Raw genomic sequence first — 14,927 nt, 5'->3', positions numbered from 1 at the left:
GAAAATGTCAGATATGTTTTCCACAGGAGGTGGAAAACGGAAGAAATTACATGACAGCGAGACAGCAAGGAGGGATTCATTTGCGGAAGAAACTATTAATATGCCCAGGTAACATTATTTACACATGTATGCTTGTGACAGAGTGAAGGAATTTGAAGTGTGAATCTCCCTCCTGACCAGAAAGGGCGCTCTGTAAGGTTGGTGGTAAGCTTTCCCCTAGATGGGCTAATTCGCTGGTAGGTGGAAACTGGAAGTTGGCCATCTTGGGGGAAGTGAGTAGCTGCAAGTACCCTGAGCGACTTCATTGCAATCAGCTGCGAGGCAGACACCGATTGGAGCAACCATGGCAACAGGCTGATTGAGGGGAGAAGTTCTGGTAGTACAAAGGGGACACAGCTACATTAGTACGTCCCCTTACCGCTGATGTACGAACAAGCCAGAGTGCTGTTGTTTGTTTTGTTTATTGTGTTTGCAGAGGAATGAGATCCAGGGAGGTGCAGCCGCGGAGCCAGCATTATCACCCGGAGCAATACTTCACTGCACAGCACTTTCCACTGAAGGACACCAAGCACTTTTCGTGCACAAAAGGATAAAGAATATTGTTGCAACTGTTTGTATTATTTGGGGACCTGCCATGTTTTGCACCCGATACCATTGCTGGTAGAGGGTTGCCTTATTATTTTCATTGTTTAATAAAAACATGGATCGTTTTTGAAAGACAACAATACGTTGTGGACCTTGTTTATTCATCTACACCACACGCACCGTGACAATGCTCTAAAGAAAAGGTACCATACATTTGAAAATGAGATTTAGGCTCATGTGTTGGGCTGTGCTGTGCGTTTTCGGATTTCAATTTTACCCTATTTCAATTTAAGATTCTTGTAATTTCTTTAAATTCCGGTTTTCTTTAAAAAAAAAAATATCATTCACTGTTATGCACTGGGTGCTTTACAGCACACCCTGTGCTTGATCAGGTCAAATAAGGCATTGTTTAAATGATCAATCGCATTATACGGTATTGCAGTTCTCACAGAATATCATTTAAACAGCAAAAAAAAAACATGGCGGCACGGCATGGAGTTATTTTCAGGACACAACCAATAAAGCTGTTTCTAATTTTCTTATTACCTGTTTTACTGTAAATGTTATCTATGCAATTGCTGTTGTCTGTAATGAGGTTTATTGGATTCATATTGGATTTTTTCCATTGTATAAATATAATCTTTCAAACAAAAAGTTATGACCAAAAGAATACTGGAACATGGTATAGAAGCGTTGCAAAGAGGATTCTATTCTATTGATCTTAACAATGGCATATATTATTACCACAGGCATTTAAGTAAACAAATAAATACTCCTGAAGTTTAATATGTTTTTACTGAAAGAAATACACCAAAGGAACAGATTGCACTGTAACAGGCAATAGCTGTCAAAAAATACATTTTTAAATAATTTCAGTGGTGCTTGTATTAATAGCCAACACTGTTTAGATCAATTGAATGTCCTAGAGAATCTAAGGTTATTATTGAAAGATGCAGGGGAATGACCTAAAACAGATAACTATAGATTCAATTTAGTAGCTAACTATGAAGCACTAAAATACTGCAATTGTGCAAGGTCACACGATGATTACATTACTTGGCCTCCACAATGTATTATGATGGCTTTACAAATGACCGGAAACCATCAGTGCTGCAGCAATAGAAATAAGTCATCCCCAACAACTTCCATTACAGTCTAGGAGAGCCTGTTTGTAATATATTCAAGTAAAATATTTTTGTCATCTCTTTCATCTCTTTTGAATCAAAGTTCGGATTGAAAGGATTTACTCAACTTTATAATGATTTAAAAGTCTGGGAGCGAGTCCAAGGCAGGTTGAAACTGACTCAGCCATCATAAAGCATAAGATTTGGCAGCTATGCCTCTACATCCTTTTGTATATCGTCCTTGGTTGTCCTTTGCGGATACATTTTCTACAAAAATATTGATACCTACTATTGTATATACCTAATACTGTTTTGTTAGTTTGGCTAGGGTTTCATTGATTTAAATATTTATATTTTATTGGCCTGAAGTTCAGAGAAAGGGAACTGGGCAGTTAACAGTTCATAAGATTAGGTGGTTGTAATGAATATCCTTCTAGTGGCTGATGAATTAATAACACTGACATCAGCATAAGACCCATACTTACCTCTGGCCTACAGAGATTGCTCTTTAGCTGAATGGTAAATCAGTTGTCTTTCAACCATATGGTTTGTGTTTCTCATCCTGCTCTTCTTTCCCATTAATTCAACAGCCTGATATGCCAGTTTATAACAGTGGGAAGAACCCTGATTTTCATGAGGAAAGAGTGATCCATTTATGCACAAAGTGCTGCAGATGTGCTTAGTTTGTCAGTATTAATCCTGGAGCTGCGTATGTGTCAGGAGCCTTTTTCAGTTGACGAATCGATAACCTGAAGTTCCACCTGCGGTCCTGGAACAGAATGAATGTGGCAAGGAGGAGGGGAGAACAGGAAATACCTGCATTTTTAAAAGCATGCTTGTGATGCAACACTCTTAAAGGATAAACCATTGAAGGTAATGGGTCCCACGGGGGGAAAAAAAAAACATAACATAAACATTGACTTGTATGAAATAAATGTCAAAGTCTGTAATAATACAAATGGATTTCAGAGTCATTTCAAGAGAAGCAGGTGGAAAGTAGCAGTACAGACAGCATAGTCGCTCTTATTGTATTACTTGTATTGTAACGCTTGAAATGTTTTTGCTTACGATTGTAAGTCGCCCTGGATAAGGGCGTCTGCTAAGAAATAAATAATAATAATAATAATAATAATAATAAACATTTACCACAGTATTTTTATATAATATATATGTATATATGTAGTATATATGTTATACTACAGTTTACTCGGATTTGCCTTATTTATCAATATGCTTTGCCATACCTTGCTCTTCTTTGCAATGCTTACCTATGCTTCGCCATGCTTTCACTATGCTTCATTACTTGCTTTATTATGCTTTTACTATGGGACACTTTCATAGGGAGGACCTATTCACAAAAATGTTTAAGTAATGTAAATCCCATTTTGATTAATTAGATCATTTTTGCAGTTCCCCAAAACTTTTCTCAACCATTAAAGAAGGTTAAAGTTTAGGTTAAGTTTATGTTCAGTTTTGAAAGAACAGTCTTTAAAGTTTTGCGAATATGATATCTAACAGTGTAAATACTGTACTAGGGCCTGTGGCATCTAGCCCTTTTCAAAGCTGGAAAACATATTTTCTTTTTAATTTGCTGTTGTTTGCTGATCAGCCTGAGTGTTCCTGAAACACTGGTTTAGTTGGTCATAATTCTCTAGTACAGTCAGACTGTAAAGATGAAGGCTCTTCTCAAGATAAAGCAGGGTTGACCTGGGTGACAGACACAAGTGCACAGTCCAGGTATCAATGCCCCGGAAGCAGTGAGTGTCAGTGTGGAAGGGGATTATGTTACAGGTAGGAGATTAGTTGAAGTGTATCAGTTTTTGCTAGTTTTATAACAGTTGTTCTATTTCTTCCAGTAAAAATTGGGACAAACTTGCACTTTGCTTAAAAAAAAAGGCCCTTGGGGCCTGATTTATCAAGGCATGATGTTCTCTGCCATCTGCTTGAGCTAATTTACATTCAGGATTGCACCGGTCTCTTTTGTTTATTTATGAAAGCATTTTGACTCTGATCAAAGCCCTGAGAATGCACAATCATTAATATGTTAATTAGCCTACTTGTCATTCTTACTTAAATTAACTTTACCTGAAAAATCTACAACCATTTAGGATATTTTTACATACCCTAGTAAATCAGCAATGGTGTCCTTTGATTAAGGCTCTGCCATCTACCTTGACCTTCATTAGGGCCCTTGCTTATGGCTCGGGATGCATAACTTCCATCGGTAGATGCTTCATTGCAATTCAATTTTTTTTACCTTTTTAAAATTAAAATAAGTACATAAACTATTTTTAAAAAATTGCATGTCATTGTTGCTTTTAGGTGACTGAGCAGATGTGTTTCACAAAGAGATAGCTGAGAGTTCAATGGACACTGGCTGGCAAACAAATCCAAAAACTGGAAATTAAAAAAAAGCACATGCGCTGACGTCTCCACCTATGTGACAAATCTTCTGTGATAACATTTTACATGATACCGCACATCAAAAAGTATTCATCACTGCAAGACCACTTATAATTCAAGTTCTGAATTCAGAGCTTCAGACACTAGTTTGCAATTTTATGTTTTGTTTAGTGGAACAGCAAACCTAAGGAGTATGAAAATGAGCAAAACATTAAAATAAACTAGAAATTCCATGAAGGATTCTGAATGCTCTCTTCTGCCTTTGCCATAGTGCTGCTTTAAGTGAGCAAACATAATTTTGGAAGGGTAAGATAATGCAGTTTTAGTTGTATTAACGAGGCCTGTGCCGAGCACTGAGTACAAATGAGTATTTGTAACAAGCATGTAATACATGAATACTTGTGCTATTACTTGTATTTAAAAGAAAAAAAATGCATGTAATCAGCTCCTGGTTCCAATAGGGTAGTAGCAACTGTCACTCTCAAGAGCCAATCCAGGGAGGAAGGAGGAGGGACCATCAGCACATCAGGATTGAGACATAATTTAAAAATAAAACTACAAAAAAATATCTCAAAAGTCTACCGGAAGTTATAATAGTAGTAAAGTATTTCATGTTTCATTTTGAAATGTCTAAAGTAAAATGAGACAAAGAGAAGATCCCAGAAACACAAAAAAGCCTGAAATCCAACAAAAAAAAAACCCACTTGAAATAAATTACACACTAGTCATTTTTTTTTTTTAATTATTTGCACAGTCGAATACAAGGACAAACTGAAGGACTAGCTTTGAGAAGGGCTAAATTACCCAATATCAATGACAACAACAACAACGACAATATATATATATATATATATATATATATATATATATATATATATATATATATATATATATATATATATATATATATTAAAAGTATATTTTAATAAATTATATTATTTTAGAAATGTTATCAGGACATCTGTTTTTCAGAGTGAAAGTAATATATCTGAAAAGAGAATTCTGAGCAGAATGTTCCATCCTCCTCTCTCACACATCACAGGTCCACTGTGTTAGAGACTGTCACACTGGTCCCTCCTCCTTCCCCCCTGGATTGGTTCTCAATCTCTAGACTTGAGATTGACAGTTGCCACTGCCCTTTCAGGTTAGGGTTAAGGTTAGGATTATTAACTATTTGTTGATTTGAATAATAAGAGTAGCCAATGTTGATTGAGTGCAACTGAGCATAGAATCTTTTTTTTAAAATTAGCAATAAAGCAAATTCCTAGATAATCTGGGCCCAAAGTGAACACAAGCAAAAATACCAGCAACACCATAGCCTGGTTTCAGATAGAGAAAGGCCTTTTATATAATGCTGAGTTTTAGGTATAATTTAGTTCAAATAATATGCCCAGACAGTGTCCATTCTGCTGTGTTATGATACTCTGTCATTTAGTGAGAGAGAGAGAGAGTTTTAATTAGATCCCAGCATTGTTCAAACACATTCATGACTTGCAGACCATTGAGCAGCATCAGCGGCATGACATTTTCTGCATGCTATATATGTTGCCAGGGGATGTGAATTGTTAGGATTCCTAAATTATTACTCACTGGAAGACATCCAACAAACCTTAACTGTATAGCAGCTGGGTGATTTTCTTGCAGTAAACATTTTACCTATGCACAATAACACTGTATAGTCACCGCAATAGAGCAAAACAAATGGCTTTGACAGTTCATGAAGAAGTTGCCCTAATATCAGATATTTTCTAACCAATTATGTGTATGTGGAGACGGGTCATTCCATGGTCATGTCCTAAACACCTGTCTATAATAGTGTACCAAAACACTAACCAAACTAAAAGCATGTCTAATATTTGTAAACTGACCTTTGTGAAAGAATGATTTGCAAAAGTAATTATTTTATTAACATGTGTTCTTCATTATCAGGATAATAAAGGCTTTATCTTTAGAAGTATGTCAGCTGTTACATCTGAATGCAGATCATCCCCAGTTGCTGCTGAGCATTGAACATAGGACTTTTTTTTCCAGGTAATGTTCTTGACTGCTTCTTGTTATGTTATACAGGGTATGTAACATTCATGCTCTAAGAAAAAAAAAGATTACTGTATGTATTATTTACAAGGATATTCGCTATGAAATCTGTTATCAGAGCTGTAGGACTCAAGTCTCGACTGTTTTAGGACTACCAGGATGGACAAACCTGGACAAAAAAAAAAAACTACTTTGCAATTTTTCTAATAAAATGTTTTATTTTTCTTAAATGTTACAATGTTATCTTTCAGCCAGCAAAATATGTTTGTCCATCAGTGTACATATGATCCTCTCAGAATTTTCTGTTATCATACTAGTCAAATGAAAATAGCTATGGCTTTTTGAATGTCCTTACCAATAGCTTTAAAATGCCATTTGGAGAACACTGGCAAATCTGTGTGCATTCAAACTGCGTCAGATAGTGCTCTCACTGTAGGGTGGGCGAGTGTGATCGGGTTTTCGACACAACCACACCGACTTTCTTATACTACACATACAAAACTGCTTTAAAATAACCTTTTAATCATTCTGAATCACTGTTTTCACATTATTCTGACAGTCAGGACATAAAAAAAAATTACATTTTTATTTTGAAAACAAAACCAAATTCCAAACTCTCAAAAAAATACAGAATTGGTTAATGCTACGTGTCCAGAAGACATACCTCTTTGAATTATTATCGTATCAGATGTGGTTTGAAAGATATGTGGGTTGGAATAAGTGACGCGCATTCAGGTTTTTACACTGCAGCTCAGCACACACCAGCATGTGTACCACCTGCAGGCCCTAAAAGAATGGTTATCCACATTGGGACAAATAATGTAGCTCAATTTCTCATATGTTATTTTTAAATAATTAAAGTATTTTGTATTTATTAAGTACCCTAAAACAGTAAAATATGTAGGGCCATATATCACAGCCTCCATTCTTTAATTGAGAGGTTAAATGAGTGTTTAAGAAATTAAAATTACTTGATTGCTTGATTCTAGTTTTGTAAAATTAACATGCGTTTTACCTCTTTCAAAAAATAGGAATTAATTTCAGATTGGAGTAAACACTTTGAAAACAGGGCCAATTGTGTCCTGTTATATTTCTTTCTTCCTAAGCGTTGTTGTTTGAATTTTGATTTAATTATTAGTAGCATTAAATATTTATATTTACCAGGCATGGATTGTGCAACAGGTAAAAAGAAGAGTTGTGATCTATAGTTAACAAATCACAAGACTTCAAAAATGACTCCTGCACAGTTTTGCTGTGACAGATCAGCTATGTCAGTGTCATGCTTACCACCTTCTACTCGTAGTGAGATGTGCGGTTTTCAAGAGCCTGGCTTGTACACATAAAACATCTATCCTCCAATTTAAAGTGGTTGTTTAGCTTAGAGTAACATTCTTTCTTAAAATGTGTTATTCATTTAGTACATATTTCCAATTTAAATTACAAAGACAATTACAGAGGCGTAAAGGAGACGTTTGTCTTTCGGTCGTTCGATGATGGACAAATGGAACATCTTTTCCTTTTGAATTTGGGAATATCATCTGCAGGGACTGGGTCAGCAGGCAGGGGAGTTCCATGAATATCCGCTGTAAGAAGCAGAGTTTGCGAGGTACTTTGGTATTGGTCATTCTGTGCACCATAAAGGGAGGAGCTTCGGCTTTCCCAAGTGCGTTGAGGAACTTACATTTATCTGAGTTGAGCCTGTATTGGAGGGTAGATAACATGAAGGTCATTTCTAAAAAATAGTGACGTACTAAACATTTTTGGTACACAGTTTTATGCATATGGCCCCAAGCCTTGCAGAGAAAGAGTGTTCAGGCCAAACTTTTTGCTGTGCTGTGGCACTCTGACTCATCAATTGTTTGATTTTTTCCCTTTAATCTTTTTATATTTAATTCAATTTCTTGTGTTTAATGATTATAAATCCATTTGTTGACTCTACCTCTTTTACATTTTGATTGTAGTGTTAAAGTTTGAGAGATTGTTGTGTACATCTCAAAATGTTGTTATAAAAACAAGCTGCTAAAATATGACATTAAATGAATGTTGTAATGTATACTGTCTTGCATGTTACAAGTAAACAAAAATCTTTTAAAACACCACACTGATTTGTATACATGTGAGATTGTCCTCTTAAAAGCACTTATTGGATACCTGCTTTGAAAAGATGCTTAAGAAATTAGAATTTTTGCTAAAGGTACTAATTTAATGTAACCTTTAATTGGTGTACTCTTTTCCATTAGTAATTATTGAGCACATGTTACACCACCAGTCCTACTTTTTAAGTTATTTTCTAATCAGGTTCCCATAGTGGTTTTAGTTGAGTGTGCAATTATATTTGTATTGTACTGTACATAATGGCCTGACTGGAACAATGTGATAGTCCTGATGTATTTTTTTTAGCCCTTTCTGACTTTCTTAACTGCCTTCCAAAATGATTGCAAGAGAAGTAGAACAATTGTTTTTTAATTTGTAAAAAGACACCCCTCATGAGATCTGATTTGCTCATTGCAGTGTCTTGGGTCTTTCACATGCTCTACCTTGGGATTGAATCAGTGCTTTTTCATGCTAAATTAATGTATCCCATTTGTACCAGAATTACATTTTATGAATAGGCACCCATAAACAAACTAACTAAAAATATTCATCATACAATTCATTTACATTTTTTACTAAAATTGCAAGTCCACCAAAAAAAAAAAAAAAGTCTGACCTTAAAATAAAACGAATGTCCCTATTTGATAATCCATTGTGACTAAATGGATGATTATTCAAAGCAATTTGGGTTTTATTCTTAAGCTCTTCCCTAAGCACTTTTTGCATTTGAGAATGAATCAATGTGCTTCAGTTTGATAAGCGATCTGTATTATTTCACAAGGAGTTGTGTCATGGGAATATTCCAGCATGTCTTTAAGACATGAAGCTAATGCATGTGTATTTATGGTAGGGTCCTTGAAGCAGGCAGAGGATGAAAATAATTGAACAAGAGATATTAGTTTGAGGTTTTCCAAAAATAGGCAATGGACAGAGGCCTTAAGCATTGTTGCTTATTTGCTATGAACCAAATGTTTTTAATGAGCAGGAGCACACTCAAGAAGCACTTAGTTAATAGGAATAAGAATAATTACTGATGTTTTGTAGAAACACTTGTTCCCGTAATTGATCATTAATACAGTAAATGATTACTGCTGAACACGTAGGTATTGCAGTGTAAGAAATCATGACACACGATATAAATGGAACACGTGGGCTTTTTCTGATAAACACACCCCCTGTGCAGGGTGGTGTACACATTGTTCTGTTTCAGTTAAATGGCACAAGCTCTTCTTGTTTCATCAGCCGTTTGTTCCATTATGCAACATTTGCTTATGTGTCCCTTTGAATGATTTACTTTGTGAGAAACTCGGTCTGTAAACATTGTATGATTTTCCTGGGTTTAATGTAAGCTCTCAATCATTGCAGGGTTAATGAATTCTTAAAATTAAGCTGTACATAGCTGGTTTACATCAGCAGTTTGCAATCACCAGCTTTGTCGTTCGACCTTGTGATGCGTGGGTATAGCACTTTGCCGTCTGTGAGAATTTAGCAAAACTCATATCATAGCAAGCTGTTCTTAAGTCTAACTTCTTGTTATCTGGGTTTCTGCTGACCTTGGTGAAGTGAAGAAGAAACACAGATGTTAACTGTTAATGTGCTTTTTTCAGAATACTATCAGCTGACGCCTTGTGTATGTATTACATGTGCTTTGCTTTGTTCCTGAGTTACTGTGTTCCTGAATAAACTATTTTGATTGAAACTACCTGAAGAAGACTGTCTTATTATTTTTAAGAAGAAATCAAACCTTATAGTAGTAGTTTTGATCTGAAGAAACACTGAGTAATCAGAATTGCTGAAGCACTTTTGTTATATACTGTAAAGCACAAGGATAAAACATTTATGAAAGATGCATTTCAAACCCTTCCTGATCGGTTAGAAGTTCATATTCAATTTTATAATTAATAAAAGAATATACTGTGCCCAGACAGCTGCTCCCCATAAAAAGTAGATATATCCAGGGAGTATGTGGCTCTGGGTATACAATATGCTTACAGTGGATTGCTAGGTTTTCTAGAATTGCTAGAAAATGATATGAGCTTGTGATTGATTTACTAATTCCAAAGAAATCTGTGAAACTTTCAACTGCAATGAAAATATTTAAAAACCTCTATAACTAGTTTTACAGAATCTGTTTACTACTAATCTTTGACTACCTTACCCTGGGAAAGTGTATGGTGATCTTTATTTCACTGGTACCTGAAATAAGCAAAAAAAGTAAATGCAACTGAGATTAAGTGCTGTGCTGCAAATGGCAGTGTACGAGTGTTGAGTGCCAGGTGCAGTTTGACCTAATTATTTCATCTGTTATTATTAAAGAAATCCTTTTCAACCCCGTTCTGTAATTCAATCGTGCAGGATAAAATAAGTCTGAATACATTGATTAGATTTCGAAGGATTTTGATGTGAAGATGAAAAAGGTTAAAATGACTCCCTTTGTTACTTTTGGAGTACATTTCTCTTAGGCACTAATGCAATTATTTAATGCATGAAATATGTTAGAACAAAGGGACACTCACTTGAGAAAACTGCCACTGTCTTCTTTCTTGGAACATCTTGCCTCCTGCGAGTGATTTGTAAATGCCCCCCCCCCCCCCCCCCCCGACAACATATAAAAGGAAATAGTTTTCAAACACCACCTGAAATTTCTAGGAGTCAAAATCTTTTTTACTTTAATTGAAACCAAATGTGTATCAAATGCAAAACATCTCAGCCCTCTTCTGGCCTTCCTACATCACTGGAGTAATTTCACTTTGTCTTGCACCTCTTTATCTCACAGGCCTAGTGTATTTACCCTTCATGAAGCATACTCATCACGCATTCACATTTTGGGGGTACTCTAATTGAATTAGGTCCAATGATTCCTTAGGTTGTGTTTAATTCTGTAGTCAATCAAATGAAACACATTATGCAGGGAAGCTCACACTGCATGTGCTACATTGTACATATGCTTCATATACAGAGCATAAGGTTTTAACCCTCTGTGGTCCTATGTCGGACCAGGTACGACATTACAATTTTTTCTTTCCGGTCTGATGTCAGACTTTGTCCGACATCATCAAAAAGACGTCGCGCACAGGTCCCTAGTCTTCAATGGCCAATAGAAGCCGAGAGAAGCCGAAAAAAAGATAGCTGCCTCCGCATCCAGCGCTCAAAGAATATTGCAGACAATTGTCAAGCTTTTTGAGATGTTATAGTAATAAAATAATGACTTGGATCACATTATTGAGGAGTTTGGTGATAAAACAAGTGATCAGGAGATGATTTATCAGTATGCACTACAATGAAGAGAGTGGGGTAGGGCTGGAGATGCAGTACTGAGTGTCCTGTTGCTATGCAGTGCCTTTTTTTTTTTTTTTTTTAGTAGTCGCCAATTAGTTTTTTGTTTTCTCCCCAATTTAGTAGTATTTTTAGGCTCAGCTCACCACTACCACCCCTACGCTGACTCGGGAGAGGTGAAGACGAACACTTGCTGACCTCCGAAGCGTGTGCTGTTAGCCACCCGCTTTTTTACACACTGCAGACTCACCATGCAACCACCCAGAGCTAAAGCTCTGGGCAGCTTACAGGCAAGCCCACAGGCGCCCGGCCAGACCACAGGGGTCACTGGTACGCGGTGAGCCGAGGACACCCTGGCTGACCTAACCCTCCTTCCCCCGGGCGGCATTCGGCCAATAGTGCCCTGCCCCCTGGGAGCTCCCGTCCTCGGTCAGCAAAGGAATAGCCTGGACTCGAACCAGTGACGTCCAGACTATAGAGCGCATCCTGTACTCTACACGAGTGCTTTTACTGGATGCGCCACTCGGGAGCCATGCAGTGCCTTTTAAACCTGTTTAACTCTGAATAAAATTACTTTTAAACAGCGCATGTTATTTGTTTATTTGGCAGACGCCTTTATCCAAGGCGACTTACAGAGACTAGGGTGTGTGAACTATGCATCAGCTGCAGAGTCACTTACAATTACGTCTCACCCGAAAGGCATGTAAAATAAACAGCTTGTGTGAAAATAAATTGGACATGACGTGCTTGTCAGGCGCTGAATAAATGGACCGCAAAGGGTTAAAAGCTGAAAACGGCCACACTCAAGCAACACATGCAATCATATTTGATAGCCCTAGGACTCTACCTCAAGAAAACTAGGTTCTAGGAGAATCTATTTCTCACCAATGTTGCTTTTTTCTTCCAATACTTAATTTTTTTTAAATTAAATGTTATGTAACATTGAATTTCTTATTATACTATATATATATATATATATATATATATATATATATATATATATATATATATATATATATATATATATATATATATATATACAGTATATATATATAATTCTGAAAAAAGTGTAATTTTTAATCAGCACTTAAAATAAATGGTGTGAACATACAGCACCAGGTAATGATACAGGAAGAACATATGGTTTTGTCAGTTTGTTTAATAAGGAATTATCACAACAGGTGCCTGTTGTACTTATACTGCTGCAGGATATAGTTAATAATTCACTAAATACAGTAACCCAGTTTTGTTTTTACACAATTTCAGGCAGTAAACTACACTTCCTTTCTTGTGCATGTAATGGTTTAATAATTATTTCAATTTACGGTCTTATGTGGTTAAAGCCTCAGAATACCTAAGACAACAAGATGTGTGAGCCTCAAAAAAAGGTTGAGAGGGCTGTCATTCATTGTGACAATCCTGTGTCCTGCCCCCTCCTCTTTAAGAATCTGCCTGCCTCACAGATGTGTTTCTGTACGCAGGCAAGTAGCTTTTTTTCACAGATCAACAGAAGTTGAAAGAGGTTCCCCTTTCATCCCCAGGGGTCTTTGACAGCTGCTGGGAACTTATAGTCTAATGGGTTTCTACCTGGCTTGCTAAAGCTTTGCCTTACACTCATCCTCACAACAAATCAACAGCCTAATCTGGCAAGCTACAAGTTCTGAATGTTTTGAATTGCCACTATCTGCCCTACATGGTGGATTCAAACAGACAGAAATCAGGCATTTTGTGCAGGATTGAAATCAGAATTCTAAACTTGAGTGTGCAGCTGATGCCACAGAGGACAATATTGGTGTCTAGTAAAACGTGACTTTGGACCAGGCTAAGGAGCGACACAACAGGTATGTTCTAACAACCAACTATTACTATATATGTCTGTATGTTAGGATAATGTATTTGATTTTAATAACATTACATGTTTAACAGATACTACAGTCTGATCTTTGGCTGGTGTTTAGTTGAGATATAAAACAGTGCTATTGGTTATGTGTAGTAAAAGAAAATAAGTTATACACATTTATAATCTATAATTTAATTGATCTAGAAAATAATAAAGCGGGGATAGATAATTGAGAAGTAGCACAGATTTATATTATCAGGGAGTTTATTTTTCTCCCTTCCTAAACCAGTGATTACTAATCATTACATTTCTGTAGCCCATAAATATTCTACATCATACAATATTGTGTAACATTTTTTGCCTCAACTACGGTATGAAAACAAGAATTGTTGTGAAGTAAACTACATTGAAAAACTCATTCAATCATGACTGAAAAAATAATTTCACATATACATGATACACATTGCTATCTGATAAGCCCTCTGTCAGTTTGCTGTTGCATCCGTCCAGCTCGTTAGTATTCCTGTCATACTGAAGCTCCATTTCTGGGCTTCTCTCCTAGTAGCCTACTAATGTTTCAATCAAATCCTCTTTTAAAATCCAGACATTTCCTTGCCACTGAATCTTGACCATCTTTCATTACATTCAAACACTCATGGGCATGCAAACTGATAAAACTCAGGGGGGATGAAGACAGACAAATTGACACTTGAGACTAAAATCAATGGCAACACATTGTAACATGAGCACTGGTTGCACACCTTTTAAACTGTTAAAGATAACTGTCTCCAAAAATCTTTTTGGAGACAATTTTGAAATTATTTCATGATTTTCTTTTAAAAAAAAACATTTTTATATTAAGGCTGGAAATGTATTTAATTCAATAATTCAATATTTTATTCATTCCTGATACGGTAAAACTAAAAACCGTAATGCCTGTTAAAGGGTTACATAAATAATAATAATAATAATAATAATAATAATAATAATAATAATAATAATAATAATAATAATAATGATAAAATAAAAATAAATAATTATATATATATATAAACACGGCTTGGAAAAATAAAAACCTCTGATTGGTTAAACAGCATCACATGACCGTGCGTATATATAGCGTATACCATGGCTTGCATAGTAATGAGCCGCTTCACACTGAATAAATCACCACGCACCACTACATTTTAAATTCCATGACAAACTGCCATTTTATTTGTTACTAGTTACAAAACCACAGCCAAAAATGAGTGACATTCCACCTATTTCCATTAATATATTTGGCGATCAAAACAGATAACTGGACAACACCAACTTTCTGAGTGAAGACAGCAGCCCACCTGAAAAAAATAAAAATAAATAAAATAAGTGCACCAGCAACTGTCAAGAGTAGACACATAATTCCCCCAAATGACAGGTAGCCGTGTTATAAGCAGTATAAACCACTCCAGGCGTGGTATATATGATGGGAACTGCACGGCCCGTCGTGGTTTATACCTTACATATATATATATATATATATATTATTATGCTATTCATAGGAAGTCTGGAAGAATTCAGTGGTCTCACTT

At 36.0% G+C, this 14,927-nt stretch overlaps 1 protein-coding gene across 1 annotated transcript in view; it reads left to right on the top strand.

Moving 5' to 3' along the window:
* The first annotated feature begins 13,064 nt into the window (after positions 1-13,064).
* The window catches only part of LOC117406716 (small conductance calcium-activated potassium channel protein 2-like), a 78,755-nt gene continuing 76,892 nt past the window's right edge, over positions 13,065-14,927 (top strand). Inside the window, exon 1 of the mRNA XM_059022720.1 lies at positions 13,065-13,357. The gene's annotated coding sequence lies outside the window, so the exon portion shown is untranslated. The remainder of the gene's footprint in view (positions 13,358-14,927) is intronic.

The sequence above is a fragment of the Acipenser ruthenus genome, chromosome 1 (assembly GCF_902713425.1).
Source record: "Acipenser ruthenus chromosome 1, fAciRut3.2 maternal haplotype, whole genome shotgun sequence".
NCBI classification, from domain to species: Eukaryota; Metazoa; Chordata; class Actinopteri; order Acipenseriformes; family Acipenseridae; genus Acipenser; species Acipenser ruthenus.
The sequence above is the reverse complement of the archived record's forward strand: the minus strand, read 5'-3'. Positions and strand labels throughout refer to the sequence as shown.